Raw genomic sequence first — 20,611 nt, forward strand, 5'->3', positions numbered from 1 at the left:
CGGGCCCCTCATACATGCTTTAAGGTGTGGTGGCATGTCTGAAGAGGTAGCACGCGGCTCCGGGGTGTGCCCCCCCTCACGGACAACGATGACACGGTATAGTAAATGTTCTGCGGTAACAGTGCGGCATGAATATTATTGGATACTCGGAGCGCGATAAAATCATGATTATCTTACACGGCGTGGGCACACGTGATATAGGACAGATGGTAATTTTTCATAATTTTTGGTGATGCAGAAGTATCTGAACACTTCCCTCTACGCGTCTTCGGAGTGTGACCCCTGATGACCCACAAGTATAGGGGATCTATCGTAGTCCTTTCAATAAGTAAGAGTGTCGAACCCAACGAGGAGCAGAAGGAAATGATAAGCGGTTTTCAGCAAGGTATTCTCTGCAAGTACTGAAATAAGTGGTAACAGATAGTTTTGTGATAAGATAGGTTGTAACGAGCAACAAGTAACAAAAGTAAATAAAGTGCAGCAAGATGGACCAATCCTTTTGTAGCAAAGGACAAGACGGAACAAACTCTAATAATAGGAAAAGCGCTCGCAGGGACACATGGGAATATCGTCAAGCTAGTTTTCATCACGTTCATATGATTCGCCCTCGATACTTTGATAATTTGATATGTGGGTGGACCGGTGCTTGGGTGCTGTTCTTACTTGAACAAGCATCCCACTTATGATTAACCTCTATTGCAAGCATCCGCAACTACAACAAAGGTATTAAGGTAAACCTAACCATAGCATGAAACATGTGGATCCAAATCAGCCCCTTATGAAGCAACGCATAAACTAGGGTTTAAGCTTCTGTCACTCTAGCAACCCATCATCTACTTATTACTTCCCAATGCCTTCCTCTAGGCCCAAATAATGGTGAAGTGTTATGTAGTCGATGTTCACATAACACCACTAGAGGTTAGACAACATACATCTTATCAAAATATCAAACGAATACCAAATTCACATGACTACTCATAGCAAGACTTCTCCCTTGTCCTCAGGAACGAACATAATTACTCACAAAGCATATTCATGTTCATAATCAGAGGGGTAATAATATGCATATAGGATCTGAACATATGATCTTGCACCAATTAAACCAACTAGCATCAACTACAAGGAGTAATCAACACTACTAGCAACCTACTAGCACCAATCCCGGACTTTGAGACAAGAATTGGATACAAGAGATGAACTAGGGTTTGGAGATGAGATGGTGCTGGTGAAGATGTTGATGGAGATTGCCCTCTCCCGATGAGAGGAGCGTTGGTGATGACGATGGTGATGATTTCCCCCTCCCGGAGGGAAGTTTCCCCGGCAGAACAGCTCTGCCGGAGCTCTAGATTGGATCCGCCAAGGTTCCGCCTCGTGGCGGCGGAGTCTCGTCCTGAAAAGTTCCTCTCTATTTTTTTCTCATCGAAAGACCTCATATAGGAGAAGATGGGCATCAGAGAGCCACCAGGGGGCCCACGAGGTAGGGGGCGCGCCCTAGGGGGGGCGCCCCCCACCCTCGTGAGAAGGGTGTGGCCCCCCTGGCCTTCATCTTTGGCATGGATTTTTCTTTATTTCTTTTAAGACGTTCTGTGGAGTTTCAGGACTTTTGGAGTTGCGCAGAATAGGTCTCTAATATTTGCTCCTTTTCTAGACCAGAATTCCAGCTACCGGCATTCTCCCTCTTTAGGTAAACCTTGTAAAATAAGAGAAAATAGGCATAAGTATTGTGGCATAAAGTGAAATAACAGTCCATAATGCGATAAATATCGATATAAAAGCATGATGCAAAATGGACGTACCAACCCCCTTCACGGATGGCGCCGCCGCCGGCACCTAGAGGGGGGTAACGGACGCGTCGGGTCGACACAGAGGGAATCTTGCGGTGGGTTTGGCCCAGACCTTGTTCCGAAGTGTTCCTATGGGCTGACCTACCACAACAGGGTGGAGAGGTCCATTGGTCAAAGCCCGTCCGGCAAAAGTCAAAGGGTTAGATCTCCTGGTCAACTATTGCTGGGTTTGGCGGGACGGGGGCCTTGGGGGGTAACAATGCCACGGGAGCATCGCGCGGGGCCCTCATACATGCCTTAAGGTGTGATGGCATGTCTGAAGAGGTAACACGCGGCTTCGGGGTGTGCCCCCCCCCTCACGGACGACGATGACACGGTATAGTAAACATTCTACGGTAACGGGGCGGCGTGAATATTATTGAATACTCTCGGAGCGCGATAAAATCATGATTTTCTTACACGGCATGGGCACATGTGATATAGGACGGATGGTAATTTTTCATATTTTTTGGTGATGCAGAAGTATCTGAACACTTCCCTCTACGCGGATTGCTCTTGCGTGTCTACGATTGTGGCCGGCGGCCTCCGGGGGCTAGCCATGCCGCCAAATCTTGCGTCGGGGCCTCTTACACGTCTAGAGGTGTGGTGGCGGGTGCCAACACCCGGCACGCGTCTCCGGAGTGTGACCCCTTCACGGACGGCGCCGCCGCCGGCACCTGAAGGGGGGAAACGGTCGTGTCGGGTCGACACTGAGGGAATCTTGCAGTGGGTTTGGCCCGGACCTTGTTCCGAAGTGTTCTTATGGGCTGACCTACCACAACCGGGTGGTGAGGTCCATTAGTCAAAGTCCATCCGGCGAAAGTCAAAGGGTTAGATCTCCTGGTCAACCGCTCCAGGGTTTGGCGGGACGGGGGCCTTGGGGGGTAGCAATGCCATCGGATTATTGCACGGGGCCCTCATACATGCCTTAAGATGTGGTGGTGGCATGTCTGAGGAGGCAGCACACGGCTCCAGGTGTGGCCCCCCTCACAAACAGCGATGACAGGGTATAGTAAACGTTCTGCGATAACGGTGCGGCATGAATATTATTGAACACTCGGAGCGCGATAAAATCATGATTTTCTTACACGGCGTGGGCACATGTGATATAGGACGGATGGTAATTTTTCATAATGTTTGGTGATGCAGAAGTATCTGAACAGTTCCCTCTATGCGGATTGATCTTCGCGTGTACGATTGTGACCGGCGGCTTCCGGGGGCTAGCCATGCCGCCAAATCTTGCGTTGGGGCCTCTTAGACGTCTAGAAGTGTGGTGACGGGTACACTAGGGTATCGAAAGAGTCATGAAAATATTAAAGTGGCGTTAAATTAATAATTTCACAAATAAGACCCATGAAAACTAGTCGACAGAAAATAGGTTAGAATAATAATACTAATTAAGTAGTAAATATAAATGCAATGAAAACCATCCTAAACTAATTTCGCGCAAATGTTACTCGTTGTAAAAAATCCGCAAAAATGTAAGCCTAGTGATTTCATCAGGCACACGACTTATATGTCCTATAAGCTGAGTGCCTGCTTCGGACACACGGCTTATATGTCCTATAAGCCGAGTGCCTACTTTGGACACACGGCTTATAGGCTGCTCCGTGACAGCGCCGTCAATCACTACCGTTGCAGACACGTGGCAGATGTCTTTACCGAGTGTGTGCTGTAAGCCGGGTGCCTTTTCCCGTAGATACCGTGTGTTTCATATAAGCCGTGATCTTTTTTGCGAAACTCGGCTTATAGATGACCATAAGCCGAGTTCCTCGTGTTTACCGGGTGTTTTTTTCTTGAGACTCGGCTTAGAGGAGCGTAAGCCGGGAGCCCGAAAAAAACACTCGGCTTATAGGCTAACACATGGGAAACCTGAATTTTCCTGTAGTGTATGTTGGTATCATAGAGGACTACATTTATTGACATGCATGACACAAAGTAGCACATTACGGTATCATGATATCATACTCAAGTCTCTCTTTCTTCATTGAATTCTATGCCATCTCATCAAAATTGCTTAGTTGGTATGCATGATACTAACTATGATACTCACATTGGGGGCAGCTTTAGTAATTAATCTGATCTGCCTCGACTCAAGGTGCAACATGAAGTCACCACTGTATGTAGACAAAACCACCACATTTAAGTCCTCGTCATACCCCACCATCCCTTCACTTATGAAGTCGTTAGACAACATGCCCTCCAATTGATTGATTTTCTGCAGAAGCACCCATCCGGAAACACCATCAGAGTTCAGGTTCCTCTCCCATATATGAATGCCCAGTTTCGACATAGCGGCAAGGCCAAGAACGCTGTCTTCATCTGTCCGTAAGAGCTGAAAGGACCAACGTTGGGCATCTACGGGCGTCTCGATGACAGCAAGAGTCTGCCTTTCAATATCAAATGCAGGGATTTGACCTCCATGGAGCAACCAGTAAACTGCACTCCTGATAAGGATGCTGGGCTTTAGCTTCATAACCATCCTTCTAGTCGATGCTGAGACAATATTCCCCCATACACCCGACACTGATTCGTAGGCACAAGCTAATGATATCTTCAGGTCTCTACGGGAGCAGATCATGACCAATTTGAAGGCCGGGTTCAAGAAGCAATCCTCCTGCAAATGCCCGTCTTGACCATCAACACACATCACCGTGGCGCTTCACCTACAGAAACTCTCCCTTTTTGCGTCGCGGAGTTCTGATGGAAAAGGCACGCGGTACTGCTGGCCGTTGAGGGGATCCCACACGAAGATCTCACACAGAGACTCGCTGAGCATGACGGCGAGGCCGTGGCGGCAGCCAAGGAACTCCCAATCCCCCGTCATCTCAGGCACAAAGAAGCGCTCAGCAGGGATGCGATCGGGCGGGTCCAGGACAGGAATAAAGAAGGGATATGGGGTAGACTCTTTGAAGAAGCCCAGCAGAGGAGGTTCCGGGTGGTGTCTGCTGAAACGGCTTAGGAAGCGGGGATCGGAGAGGATGCGGCGCCAGCGCGTGCATACGAGGGAGGCGCGGGAGAGGGTTGACGGCAGCGGAGGCAGCCGGAGGAGGATCTCCCGGAGGAGGTCCTCATCTTCCAGCGGCGCTGAAATTGACATGGTGCGGCAGCCGGAGTTTTCTTCTTTTTCCGCGGAATCCTGACACGGAACGACGCCCAGCACCACCCCTCCGGCTCCTGGTCCTGGGACCTGCTACGGTCGGAGCGGAAGGTCGGCGGATTGGAAGCGTGGCGCGCGTGGCAAGGATCGAGGTTGGAACTTATATATGAATATATCGGTAAGCTCGAGTACGGCGAGGAGGAGCCGGACGAGCAGGAGGACGAGGACGACGAGGAGGAGGAGGAGCCAGCGCCTGTTCTGGCAAGGAGACGCAAGAAGAAGAAGGGGGCGGACAGGACCGGCGAGCCGCGCATATGGTGGGCGTCCAAGGAGCAGGAATGTCTCGCCGAAGCATGCAAAGTCGTCTGCCTCGACCCGATCACCGGCACGAACCAGAGCATAGAGATGTATTGGGAGCGCATCAAGGCCGAGTTCGATGAGCGCAAGCTCGTCGTCCCCTACTTCAAAGGCGTCTACATGCAGCACGGGTCGAAGGTAATGGCGAACCATTGGGGGCTCATCCAGTCGGTGTGCAACAAATGGCATGGAATAGTCGAGGAGACCGTGGCTCGCCCAGAGAGTGGCGCCAGTATTGAGGATCAGGTATGGCACCCTGGTCTCCCACTTCTTTTCGCCGTGCACGCTCGCCAACTGTTTGTTCCTCGGCGCAGCTGCTGCGCATGTTGGCCATGTATCGCCAGGACAACAGCGACCAAGAATTCTAGTACCTCCATCTCTTCAAGTGGATCAAGAAGTGCGAGAAGTGGGCGGATGTCCAGCGCACCCTTGCCAAGGCCAAGGAGACCTACAACCGGACGCGCCGTCGCCGGGCGCGGGCGACGGGCGCCCCGAAGGCAACAAAGGGGCCAAGAAGGGGAAACACGCTGACTCGGCTACCACGCGAGTGCAGGAATCCATCGAGCATTGCCTCGCCGACGCACAGGCCCGGGCCGCCCCTGTGTGAAGAGAAGACCGAGGCGCAGTGTTCAGCGTTGATGACGAACAGCACCGTCAAGCTCGACCTACTCCGGACCAATGTCGCCGCGAAGAAGAGGAACACCGACCTGGCTTTCCTGCTATGTGGGGCGGACATGCTCCAGAGCAATGACGAGCAGGTCAAGGCGTGGTACTTGGCGGAGTGCATCCTCATCCTGAACCAGCTGTCGTCGACGGCGCCGCCAACCCCCACGCCCACGCTGACGATGCCGCCAAGCCCGAGCGATGATGCCTCCACGACGCCCAGCAGCACAGAAGCCGTGCCGACGCCGCCTAGCACAGAAGCAGCTCCGACACCGCCAAGCCCGCGCACGCTGACTCCGCCAATGCCAGAGGCCGACCCCACCGTGTGATGTGTTGCCCACTCATCCTTCCATACTTTTTTGTACGCCGAAATTTTCATCCGATCGCCGAACTGTGGCCGCTGATCATCGGACTTGTGGCGTTTTTTGTGAGCGGGAATGACCAAGTTTGAATTTGCCGCGACTTGGGGGGCGGCGCCTGGGGGCGTGGCTGGGAGCTAGGTTGCCCCCAGGGGCTAATCTAGCACCGGTTCGCCCCCAGGCATCTCTTTTTCGACACCCTGGTGGGCCGAATGGCTGGAGATGCTCTTAGGACAATGTTATGCAAAAAGTTGTTGGCTGATCTATGCCTCGTTTGCCGCCCCATGCTTAGTACCAATCCCAGGTAACTTTCTATATTATGCTCCTATAAATACTTGAATTAGTACCGCACTAAAATTGAACTGTAATGTGGCCTTGATTTTCAGATTTAGAATTGTTTCTCCATTGGGCATGTACGACTAATATCCTAGTCACGTCATGAGGCTATCAGGGAAGATCGGAAGGCCCGTCCTAAGTCTTGTGTCCATAAGTCATATCTTCACTGAATCATTGATCAGTTTATTATCCATCAATTGATCATGTACTATATTTCATCTAGGCATTCTATTGGATATAGTTATTAATTATGATAATTTTTTCAGTAAATTTTGAAGTTAGTTTTGGACTCATATGACTTTACTATTTTGCATTAATTCATGATATATTTATAAATAATGTGAAGTAACACTAAGTTATATAATTAAGTGAAAGTATATCTTACCTGTATGAAAATTTCAAGGGCCTAATTTGTATTTCGCACCGGGGCTTCAAATTTTTGGAGACAACCCTGGTTGTAAGAAGGTTGTCAAATTTCTTGTGCTACTAGTTACGAGGATTAAAGGTATGTTACCGTAGGAATTGATAGACAGATAAAATAAATAAAAGATTAAAGAAAGAAAAGTAATTGTAACAGTGCATTTATTAAAATAGAATAGTCCTAGGGGGCATAGTTTCACTAGAGGCATCTCTCCAAGTAGATAAATGTGGTGTGGTGAACAAATTACAGTTGGGCACCGATTAAACTACAATATTTATACTTATGACTATGATCATTCATTACATAATATTGCATAGGCATTATATCCATGATATGTAGAAGCTTAATCCAACTACATGTACAAGTAATGCTCCACCTAAAGGCTGCTATCGGACATGCATCTCGAGGTATTAAGTTTGCCACAAAAAAAGCATTGCTATAAGGATGATGACATAATGTAGACATCAGAACTATCTGAAGGAAATATGCCCTAGAGGCAATAATAAAGTTGTTATTTATATTTCCTTATATCATGATAAATGTTTATTATTCATACTAGAATTGTATTAACCGAAAACTTGATACATGTGTGGATATATAGACAAAACAAAGTGTTCCTAGTATTCCTCTACTTGACTAGCTCGTTAATCAAAGATGGTTAAGTTTCCTAACCATAGACATGCGTTGTCATTTGTTGAACGGGATCACATCATTAGGACAGTGATGTGATGAACAAGACCCATCCATTAAGCTTAGCATAATGATCGTTAAGTTTTATTGCTATTGCTTTCTTCATGACTTATACATATTCCTATGACTATGAGATTATGAAACTCCCGAATACCGGAGGAACACCTTATGTGCTATCAAACGTCACAACGTAACTGGGTGATTATAAAGATGCTCTACAGGTGTCTCCGATGGTGTTTGTTGGGTTAGCACATATCAAGATTAGGATTTGTCACTCCGAGTACCGGAGAGGTATCTCTGGGCCCTCTCGGTAATGCACATCACTATAAGCCTTGCAAGCAATGTGAGTAAAGAGTTAGTTACAGGATGATGCATTATGGAATGAGTAAAGAGACATGCCAGTAACGAGATTGAACTAGGTATGATGATACCGACGATCGAATGTTGGGCAAGTAACATACTGATGACAAAGGGAATAACGTGTGTGGTGCGGTGCCCCCCTCCACAGTTCAACACCTCAGTCATATTGTCGTAGAGCTTAGGTGAAGCCCTGCGCCGGTAACTTCATCATCACCGTCGCCACGCCTTCGTGCTAATGAAACTCTGCCTCATCCTCAACTGGATCAAGAGCTCGAGGGACGTCATCGTGCTGAACGTGTGCTGAACACGAAGGTGGCGTACGTTCGGTACTTGGATCGGTTGGATCGTGAAGACGTTCGACTACATCAACCGCGTTACTAATGCTTCCATTTTCAGTGTATGAGGGTACGTGGACACACTCTCCCGTCTCGTTGCTATGCATCTCTTAGATAGATCTTGCGTGATCGTAGGAAATTTTTGAATTACTACGTTCCCCAACACTATCATCCAAGTGTGATAAAGGAACCATCGTTTTATCCTTAGTAGAAACAATAGAATACATGTATTGTCCTTTTCTGTCACTGGGATATAAATCACATCAAGATTGAATGCACTACCTTACACAACTCCCTTTGAAGAACTGCCAATCAATCTGGCCAAAGAAGATAAATAGATTGGAAAGCATACATAACTACTTCATTATGCAGCAAATAAACTTCAAAAGATTCAATATAATTCAGTGAACACCCTAATCATAAAGTGGCAATTCATCATATCTCATCAAACACAACCACCAATACCGATCATGTGAGGCAGCACAAGGAAACTTCGTATTGAATCACAAGGCAGAGAGGATGCCATATAGGTACTGCTATGGACCCTAAGGTCTTAAGTAAAATACTCAAACATGCACTACTAGGGAAAAGCCTATACATAGAATTTTACCTGTAGCGCTGTAGAAAATCAAGCGCTGCTGCTACTTAGTAGCAGCGCGCGTAAATAAACCGCGCTACTGCTATGACTTTAGCAGTAGCGCATACTAGCGAAAAGCGTTGCTGCTACGTTTGAACTGGGCGCACATGGCTAGCCCAACCTAGCAATAGCGCGTATAATGGCCCAGTGCTACTGCTAATCTCCTTAGCTGCAGCGCGCTTACGTGTAAAGCGCTGCTGCTAACGGAAATAAAATAAAGTGAAAAACAAGTAGAAAAGTAAATGAAAATGAAAGAAAAAGAAAAAGGAGAAAGGGAAAAAATAAAATGTAAAGAAAAATAAAAGAAAAAAGGGAAAAAGGAGAAAGGAATAGCAGCAGCGGGTTTCAGTAAACGCGCTATAGCTAACTTAGCTATAGCGCGTTTCCAGAAACGCGCTACCGTTACGTTTCACTTAAACAGCGGTTTCCCCCCACCCCGCCCCTAGCCACCAATTCTTCCACAAATCGTCCCTCGCCCTCGCCGCCGTCTCCTCACCGCCGCCGCCCGAGGCCGCCCTCAGCCTCACCGCCGCCGCCCGAGGCCGCCCTCAGCCTCACCGCCGCCGCCCCTCGGCCGCCGCGCGCTCTCCCCACCCTGCCCCTGACCCCAGATTCAACACCGGCCCCGCCCCCGACCTCAACGCCGCCCGGGACACCGCCCCCGACCCTGACCTCAACGCCGGCCGGACGCCGCCCCCGCCCCCCCGACCTCACCGCCGCCCCGGAGCCCCGACCACGACCTCGACGCCGCCTGCCCCTCCCTCGTCGCAGGCACCCGAGGTGAGCACGCCTGCTCCTCCCTCTCCCCTACCTCTGCCTAGGGTTTCTACCTCCATCAAATTAGTTAGGGTGGAAACGAATCGGATGCGGATGCGGCTCAAATGAGTTAGGGTTCATGTAAGGGTGGAAACGAATCAAATTTCTAAGATGAATCATAAAACGAGTAAAATTTGACCACTTATTTCACTTTATAGTTGGATAATTGGAATATCTGCTACCACTTTCCACCCCTATAGGTTCATCAAATTAGATGGTAATTAGGGCAGTAGTTCTTAGGTACTAATTAGTTAGTAAGAACTAGGTACTAGAATATTTTTATTTATAGTAAGTTTATTTTTAGTAAGAACTAGTTGAATTAATAGAACTAGTTAGTAAGAACTTGTTGCTATTTTTTTAGTTAAAGCAATTTTCCCACATCGACGTGGACGATGCCTATCCCGCATCCTCGTCGTCGAGTCGGCAGAGGACGACACCTGCTTGACCAGATGGGCCATGTCCGGGACTGGGCTCCACCGGGGTGGTACTGGGAGGCGCTACCTACCGGGGGGCGCAGGTTGGTGAGGAGCCAGCCTGTCGTTGACCCGAACCTTCTTTGGTGGCAGTCGCGTGGGCCAGTGACAGTCCAGAGGCTCGAGGACTCCGCGGAGGTGGTGCGTCACCGTGTCAGTGAGGAGGACGCGCACGTCCGTTGCTACTTGTTTGCGTAGGAGCACAGGTTCTCCAATACCTGGCAGGTTCACCAGGGATCTCACTGGAGCTATGATCCTGTGATGGTTCCTTCTCTGTGGGTGTCCACCGCCCGCGCCGATACCCGTCATTTGCTAGGGTTTTAGTTGTACTAGTGATGTTATATGTATGACACTATTCGGGATGTATTAGTGATAATATTCGACGATGTACGGACGCATGAGATGATTTACTTTTGCTTATTGAATGCATGCTAATTTGAGTCTTATAAGATATTTTGAAATGTATATCTTGTGTTGCTCAATATCCAAGTGGCCGGTCATGTTTGCAGGTTACACCTCCGAGTGGCCTATGTTTTGCCGGAGTGTTGATTCATTTCCGTTCCGGCAAATTTCAGGCGCTCGACATATCCTATTTTAGCAAAGGTCATGCCGGATTTTTCCGTGAATTTTGGCATGAGTTTTGCCAGAATATGTAGGAAATATCGAGTGCCCCGGATTCGTGTGTTGAGTATCCTGGTAGTTGTCTTCTATCGATTTTCAATTAATGTTTTAACTATGAACATAGGAAATGTTTGACGACAAAAAGGATTTCGGTATTTGCAAATATTGTGAAGACGAGCGCGGCCTGTGCGACGGAATCTTCCTAGATGATGATAGGCGCTTCAGCATCAAGCTGGACGAGAACTTCGAAGTGGATACAGTAAGTCACAACGACAAGTCTTTTTCGTAATTAAGCATGACATCTTCTTCATTTGCTTGAACTTATATTTTTTTTACTATTCTACTAGTGTATCCCCTGCCATGCAAGAGTTTTTGTATTGGATAAGATAGGTTTCAGTCATTCTATGGAGGTAAAGAAAGTTTATTTGAAGACCGAGCATGGTTATATTTTCCACGCAAAATTATACAATTCAGACGACTACACCTATTTTGGATGCAAAACATGGCGAGCACTATGCAAGACTTATGCATTTCAGCCTGATATGGTTATCACCTTTGATATTCGTCCGGAAGATGATATGGAAGGTAATACCGACATCTGGGTCGATGTGCAGACACCTCCAGTTACACCAAAATGTAAGTTTCTCAACCATATTTATGTCTTTGATATTGTTTATTCAAAAATAGTTGACAACTAATTTGTATTGTCAGCTTATTTCGGTGCAAGCAAACATGTCCAACGCTTGGTAGACAGGACCTACTACTGTCCCGGGGCTGAACTAAACTGCGAGGAGCTAAGTCATTATGTTTCATGGCTTGAGGATCTTGATACCTTCAAGACAAATTTTCTTGCTAGACTTAGAAATCTTAGTACTGAAAACGTGCGACCAATAGTGTTCGTCATGAACTACGGTCACATCTATTTAGGAAGGATTGTAAGATTTTTACTATTTGTCCTCAGTGCATCTTTTCCATACATTATTTGTGAAGCTAAACTTCATTGCTAAGTATGTGACCATACGATGTTCTTCAACAGGGACTCCTGATGAATGTTGTGCCTTATGGGATCGAGACTAAAGGTACCATGAGTATTATTAGCTTACGGCCAAGATATCCTACATGTTACTTTAGTGCATTCAAGATCAGCGATGAATGCTTAATAGTGCAAGACTGGACCACATATGTGATGGGGGAGCGCAGACAAGTACCAGGGGGCAGCAAACAGATGTGCTACCCAAAATTAGGAGACAGGTTCATCTGCATGCTCCAACTTGATCAAGGAGGAGAGCTACACATGTTTTATGTTGTTTTACCTAAGAGAGAGCAGCAGGAGTGATCAGCTAGAAATGAGTTTGAGGATGATGATGTGCTACACTATTACTATGATGATAAAATAGCTAGTGTTGGTGGTAATGACTGATGATTATTATTAGCTAGTGTTAGTGGTGATTAAATAAATATTGTTGGTGCTAATGATTATGATGATGATTAAATAGCTTGTGCTGGCGGATTAGATTCAAGTGGAGGCAACATGTGGTGCACATCGAAAGTACTACTAGTCCAAACTAGATCAAGTTTGGATTAGTAGTATACTTTTGACATGCACCACATATTGCCTCCACTTGAACCTAATCCACTATCATTTGACACACTGTTATGGACATAATGATGTAAACCTCATAACTGGTATTATACCAATATTTGTACGATGGCGCATAAATGCACTAAAAATAAAAAATAAAAAAACAATACTAGTAGCGATGGAAAGAAAACACGCTGCCAGTAGTTACATTAGCAGCAGCGTGGGAGTGAACAAGTGCTGCAGCTATTTGTCCTAGCAGTAGCGCGTGCGGCACGCGTTACTGCTAAGCAATAGCTGTAGCGCCTTATTAGTAGCGCGCCTACCCGCGCTACTAGTGAGCACAAAACCAGCGCTACTGCTAGGGTTTTCCCTAGTAGTGAAGAGACATCATAGATCGCACCATATCCAGTAAAGTAGAACATGTAGGAACCAATATGAGCATCCAGGTTCCGCTATTGGTTATTGACCGGAGATGTGTCTCGGTCATGTCTACATAGTTCTCGAACCCGTAGGTATGATGTGTCTCGGTCACTATCATCCAAGTGTGATAAAGGAACCATCGTTTTATCCTTAGTAGAAACAATAGAATACATGTATTGTCCTTTTCTGTCACTGGGATATAAATCACTTCAAGATTGAATGCACTACCTTACACAACTCCCTTTGAAGAACTGCCAATCAATCTGGCCAAAGAAGATAAATAGATTGGAAAGCATACATAACTACTTCACTATGCAGCAAATAAACTTCAAAAGATTCAATATAATTCAGTGAACACTCTAATCATAAAGTGGCAATTCATCATATCATCAAACACAACCATTGATCCAGACCATGTGAGGCAGCACAAGGAAACTTTGTATTGAATCACAAGGCAGAGAGGATGCCATATAGCTACTGCTATGGACCCTAAGGACTTAAGTAAAATACTCAAACATGGTATTCGATGAAGCAAGGTTGATGAAGCTGACTCCGGTGATGGATTCCCCCTCCGGTAGGGTCCCTGAACAGGCCTCCAGATTGGATCTCCCCGGAATAGGAACGTGTGGTGGCGGAAAAAATTGCCAAAACATGGTACAAAGGGTTTTGGAAATTATAGGATTTATACGTGGAAGAATCGACGGAAGACGGTGGCCAGGAGGCCCATGCGGCCAACCCACATGGATGGGGGCAGTGGCTGGTATAATTGACCACCCGCCACTACACGTCCAACTTATAAGAGCCGGCACTCATAAACTCTTTCAAATTTGCCCGCGGGCTAAAAACGGCGATGACAAATATGTATTCGGGGGCACCACTTGTTTGTCTTCCACGAGTGTTGGGCAAAAAATATGCCCACCACAACCTTAATTATATTGGTAACCATGCCCAATATTCCAAAATTTCAAAATGTTAGCTACGGCGGGCAATAGGAGATTCCCGCCAAAGATATCTTCTGTCCAAAAAAAATCCTAAAAACCATATTTACTGAACATAAAATACTCTCAAATTTGTTCTTGTTTGCTCGGCGTCAAAATCGGCGTCAAAAACATGAGCTGGATCTCGACCAATCAGATTGCCATCGATTGTACCCCTAAGTCTATTCAACTTGTCCGTCCTTGATCAGAGCGTTTGCTCCTGATCCCTTGATTTGAAAATCATAAATCCTTTGTTATTTAAACGTTGAATTATTCAGATGTTCTGTAAAACAATGCATTTGCATTCTTTCTTCCTCTGATTTGGTATCGATACTCACATCAGCTCCATTGTGGATCACCATATCCACTGTTGGATTTTTATCAGACAATGTCCTTCATAATTAATCACCTTGTGAGTTCTTTCTCCGATACATAATGCCTTTGGTAATTTGTATCCTCTCCTTTGCCAACCATGCTCTGCTTTCGAGCTGGTAATATTTACTCTCAAAGCTTGTGGTATATGTTTCCATGATACCCTGACGGGTTGAACCTATGCCTTCCTTAATTTGTGTAACCTCGAAAGTTATGCGGGTTATACCCTGCTGACGCTTCGTCAGATAACTTTTCAGCCCTACAACTTCAAAAAAAGGGGAGGTAAATGTAAGGTTATGCATTGAAGAAGTGGGAGTCGACCTTGAACTTTGTGTTCATGCCCATGGACACGATGTAGATCTTATCATTAAAGCTTCTCTTAAATTAATTACTCCCTTGGTATAAGTTCAGCTTATATCTGGGATCTGGCCTTTGGCAATCGTGGTTCCGACCATGATCTCCTTTAAATACCATTTCTCGTGCAAGTTTAAGCACCTGTCTTCGATAGAGCAATACCCCAGTCCAACCTCTACTTTGATCTGTCGTCGAGTATTACCCCCTGGTACCTCGAGATTGTCATGGAACCGCATAGCTTCTTATGAGTTCTTCAACAAGTGCTACATTCTCACTAACTCCAAAATTTTCATGGGCTCAGAGTTATTAAACACTCAAAGACACCGATAATTGACTAAAGTCTGCACCGCGATTAAACAAATCGTGGTAACCTTCATGACTTACGAATTGGAACTCGATCACGTCATTCCTAGCCTACTTGGCTATATCCTTGTCATGCCGATTTTAACTGTGCTACCTGGTCCTTCCTAGAGCAAAAATTTCGAGGAGAGCTAATCTTACGTCGATCTTCCTCGTCATAACAATTGTCCTTGAATAACAAGCTTGATTTCAAGTTTGTGTCGTACCTATGGTTTCAATAACTTCTCGCTTCATCATTCTGTGGACTTGATGTCATCGCCGATCGGTTACATCTTCTTGAAACCTCTCGACAAATGTGTCCTGATCATCATCAACATTTTGACCCCGTCCAGGATATCAATTGAATTCATGATGAGAAGTACCATCCTCGCCCCTCAATGGTTTGTGTTATCACCGACCACTTTATTGCCTTCCGTTCAACACAAACTTATTGTGTTTTGTGTTATACCTTGAGATCCTTGCTATTCAGCATTTGTTCTTCTTTACCTTGGATTGTTACCACCTTCTATGTCAATAATGTCGTGGTAATTTTACCACCTCTTGATAATTCTTGATATAGTAATATCTCTCGCCTTTTGCGATCATTTCTTGGTCTCCGTGTTGTTTCTAACTGTAATACTGACAAATGGTCTGTGATGTGTAAAATCTAAACTTCTAGCAACCCTATTGCTTTGAAGTTATTGGTCTACAGTTTCATTCTAAGTCTATTGCTTATTGAATCATCATTCGAACATTGATCGTGCTACCTAGTCTAGATTCCTGGGTGCACCCTTCTATCATTGTTCAGTTGTGTATGTTTTTCCTTGAGCATACATCATCTTATCATTTGATCCGACAAATGTTATCTCCTTGTTCACATAAGTGTGGAAATCCATCTTTTTGGATACCTCGTTGAATTATTGCTGAGTCCATCAGCCACCTCCTCATCCTCTCCTTGGCTTAATGATGAATCCCTTCGTGTATCCAGAGTCTGACCTTTGATTGAAGACCATGTCAATGCTATCTGAAGCATGTCTGTGGTACTCCGATTTTCAAAGAGAACATTTGAAGCCCAATGCTAAATGTTTCCTGCTCAATTACCCAAACACCACTGTATGGGTAATGTCATGAAATCCCCCCCCTTACCTAAAGGGTTTTCTACATTATATCCTGTCAAGGAAATCATGCTTTGCTTGTCCTTGGGAATGATATACCCCAAAAAAATGTGCTAAACACATTTTCCTTTCCATTGTTCTGTTTAATCTGATACATATGTTTTCCTTTCCATTGTTTGGTTTAATCTTTCTTGTGAGCTATATGATCTAAGCAGTAATATTCTCCTGCTTTTGTAAGCACCTCGGTGTACAACTCTGTTAGTAAGAACCTGTTACTATTGTTGATGACATTCCGGAATCCACCGATGGACGAGAACTTTGCCTAATGGTCCGCCTTGTTCAATGAGCAGGAAAAGGGTTCTCTTCATCCCTCGCCCTTGGTACCAACGTTGTTGCCAACATAACTGACAGGCTACCCTCTGACAGGCCTTACTACATGATCGTGCAAGACGTCATCACCCTTCCTACTTTTAGCCCACATGGTGGGCCCATAACCCATAGTTCCACAGGATCGAAACCTGACTCTCCTGTACACCCACTGTTCCCAAAGTTATTCCTCCCGCGTGGACTCGTATGTAATTCATGAGCCACCTCCCGATGAGATCATCAATTCTGGCATCGAACACAATAATTAATCCGTTGCTTTGAAACCCCTTTCACCTTCTGGCTAAGCATCAAACGATTGTCTATCCGCTTGAAACTTCTTATTGTACCGTCTTACTTTGCTCTCAATGTGTTTCATTTGTTCAACTCCAGAGATAGTCATGTGTTCATTCATGGGATAACCCCAGATGATTACCCCTTATAGCATCCTATCGTTATCGACCTGCCCCTTACCTATTCGTAAGTACGATGGAGTTCCCGAAGAAAGGATGCCGACTTCATCATGATGACGTGGAGAAGATCAACTTAATGGATCGACCTCCTCGAGAAGAGTAACCAAGACCGAGAAGACTCGTTAGGTTTTTCGCTACAAGCACCTTTCCCCCCCTTACTCCACCGCTTAAATCTCGGGACGAGATTTCTTGTAGTGGAGGAGATTTGTGACGCCCGGATAATTAGGCTACAGTAGTCCTGCGTTAACGATGCCACGTCACCTCAGCTACTGTTGTTAAACTCACGTCGGCTAGAAACCCAGTTCAAACTTCAAATTTAAAATCAATGCAAACATCAAAGTTTTCAAACTTTAAATCTAAAATGTCCGAGAGGTGACAAATAATGCGTAGGTAGTTATGGTGGAGAAAACATCTTTTTTTATAAAGTAGTTAAAAGCGCTAGTTCAATAAAAACTATAGTAAAACTAATATTTAAATGTCTTTTAAATACTAAACAAATATAAACTAATTGTTTAGGGTGCCAAATCAATTATGGCAGTGTCATAAGTATTAGTACTAATTTAGGGGCTAGATTTATAATTTATAAAACAAAGGTAAAAGTAAACAGAAAAGAAATTGAAAAGGAGAAAGAAAAGGAAAACGAGCAAACAAAAAAAAGAGGAAAAGAAAACAGGACCCCCCCCCCCCCCGCTGGGCCAAGTGGCCCAGCTGGCCTCAGCCGCCCGAACGGGCGGACTCACCCCACGGCCCAGCCGCCCGAATGGGCCGGCTCACCCCACGGCCCAGCCGCCCCCCCCCCGAACCCTAACCCCCACCCGATCCCCACTCCCCCCACTCTCTCCTTCCCCCGCACTTGTCGGCGTCGCGTCGCCATCACCGTCGCCTGGAGGAGCACCTCGCCGGAGCCCCGCCCTGCCTTGACTCTGTCGCGCACGTCGTACCCGTCCTCCCCAACGACTCCCTCTGCCGCGCCTCCACCTCCCAACCGCTACGTGTCGCCCGCCTGCGCTGCTGCCGCCGTTCGTCGGCCGCGCCCAGCGCATGGCCTCGCTCCCCGGTCCCTGCAGCCACCCTCGTCGTCCTCGCCTTGCCGCTCCAGCCCCGGGCCGCCGATGCCTGCCGCTTACGCCCGCCGACTTGACTCGCCCGCCGCTCGCCTCCTGCGCCAGTGCCCACGGCCTGCTGCTTGCTCCGGTCCGCCTGACCTTGCCGGCGGCGACCCGCATCCGCCCCGCGGCCACCCTGCCGGCCACCGCGCCATCGCCCTGGCCGGTGCCCCGCCGTAGCCCCGGTTGCCTCGCTCCGTGGCGCCCGTGCCCAACGCCCGCTATACCCCCTGAGTCTATGACATGGGGGGCCCACGCCCCAGGACGTTAAAAAATAATAATAATAAATATATAAAAAACTAATTAATTAATTAATTTACTCAATTAATCCTGTTAATTAACTTAATTAAGTCTGATAAATTAACATAATCACTTATTAAACTTACTAATCGTGTTTAGTTAAACTCTATCAATGACAAAGGGCCCCACATACACTATTCACTTTGGACTAGTGAAAATGTTGATTGGGTCAACCCAGCCCCTGGCCCCACATGTCATATGTATATACACATTGCTAGGTACACTCATGTGTACCCATAGCAGTTTGTCTTTTGATTATTTCGAATTACATTAAATCCAGAAATTCCAGAATTTGTTTAAACCTTTTTAAAAATCATATAAAATAAACCGTAACTCAGATGAAAATACTTTCTACATGAAAGTTGCTCAGAACGATGAGACGAACCCGGTTACGCAGCCCGTTCGTCCGCCACGGATCCCTAACCTATCGAACTCGCAACTTTCCCCCTCTGGTTCACCGGTCCGAAAACGCAAAACACCGGGGATACTTTCCCGGATGTCATCCCCCTCCACCGGTATCACCTACTACCGCGTTAGGGCACCTCTAACGCCGTTACTTGTCATGTGATGCATCACTATGCATATGCTTGCATTATATTTATTGTTTCTTCCCCCTCTTCTCTCGCTAGACACCGAGACCGACGCCGCTGCTACCCAGTTCGACTACGGTGTTGACGACCACTCTCTCTTGCCAGAGCAACCAGGCAAGCCCCCCCTTGATCACCAGATATCGCCTACTCTCCTCTATACTGCTTGCATTAGAGTAGTGTAGCATGTTACTACTTTCCGTTATTCCTATCCTAATGCATAGCCTGTCCTTGCTACTACTGTTGTTACCATTACCTGCTATCCTACTGCTTAGTATAGGATGCTAGTGTTCCATCAGTAGCCCTACACTCTTGTCCGTCTGCCATGCTATACTACTGGGCCGTGATCACTTCGGGAGGTGATCACGGGCACATACAATATACTTTACACAGTTACCTTACCTGTGATACTGTTCGGAGATGGGGGCTGAAGGGGCAGGTGGCTCCATCCAGGTAGTGGTGGGCCTGGGTTCCCGACGGCCCCCGACTGTTACTTTGAGGCGGAGCGACAGGGCAGGTTGAGACCACCTAGGAGAGAGGTGGGCCTGGCCCTGGTCGGCGTTCGCAGATACTTAACACGTTTAACGAGATCTTGGTATTTGATCTGAGTCTGGCTACTGGCCTATACGCACTAACCATCTACGCGGGGACAGTTATGGGCACTCGACGTCGTGGTATCAGCCGAAGCCTTCGTGACGTCAGCAGCGGAGCAGCGCGCGCAGGATTGGACTGGAACGCCTACTAGGCTAGGTCTGCTTCCGGCCGCCCACGCAACGTGCAGGTGTGCTAAGGGCGATGGGCCCAGACCCCTGGGCGCTTAGGTTTAGACCGGCATGCTGACCTCTTTGTTGGTCTAGGTGGGGCTGCGACGTGTTGATCTTCCGAGGCCGGGCATGACCCAGGAAAGTGTGTCCGGCCAAATGGGATCGAGCGTGTTGGGTTATGTGGTGCACCCCTGCAGGGAAGTTAATCTATTCGAATAGCCGTGATCTTCGGTAACAGGACGACTTGGAGTTGTACCTTGACCTTATGACAACTAGAACCGGATACTTAATAAAACACACCCTTCCAAGTGCCAGATACAACCGGTGATCGCTCTCTCACAGGGCGACGAGGGGAGGATCATCGGTTAGGATTATACTATGCGATGCTACTTGGAGGACTTCAGTCTACTCTCTTCTACATGCTGCAAGACGGAGGCTGCCAGAAGCGTAGTCTTCGAAAGGATTAGTTATCCCCCTCTTATTCTGGCATTCTGCAGTTCAGTCCACATAAGATACCCTTACTCCATTTGATACCCATGCATATGTAGTATAGCTCCTTGCTTGCGAGTACTTTGGATGAGTACTCACGGTTGCTTTCTCCCTCTTTTCCCCCTATCTCTGCTACCTGGTTGTCGCAACCGGATGTTGGAGCCCAGGACCCAGACGCCACCGTTGACGACGACTCCTACTACACCGAGGTGCCTACTACTACGTGATGCCCGCTGACGACGACCAGGAGTAGTTAGGAGGATCCCAGGTAGGAGGCCTGCGTCTCTTTCGATCTGTATCCCAGTTTGTGCTAGCCTTCTTAAGGCAAACTTGTTTAACTTATGTCTGTACTCAGATATTGTTGCTTCCGCTGACTCGT

General features: G+C 46.9%; 1 pseudogene; it reads right to left on the bottom strand.

The window, feature by feature from the left end:
• Positions 1 to 3,840: 3,840 nt before the first annotated feature.
• LOC147963485 (uncharacterized) lies at positions 3,841 to 4,923 on the bottom strand (annotated as a pseudogene).
• Between the last annotated feature and the right edge of the window lie 15,688 nt (positions 4,924 to 20,611).

Source organism: Triticum urartu, chromosome 6A (assembly GCF_056163025.1).
Source record: "Triticum urartu cultivar PI428250 chromosome 6A, HENAU_Tu73, whole genome shotgun sequence".
NCBI classification, from domain to species: Eukaryota; Viridiplantae; Streptophyta; class Magnoliopsida; order Poales; family Poaceae; genus Triticum; species Triticum urartu.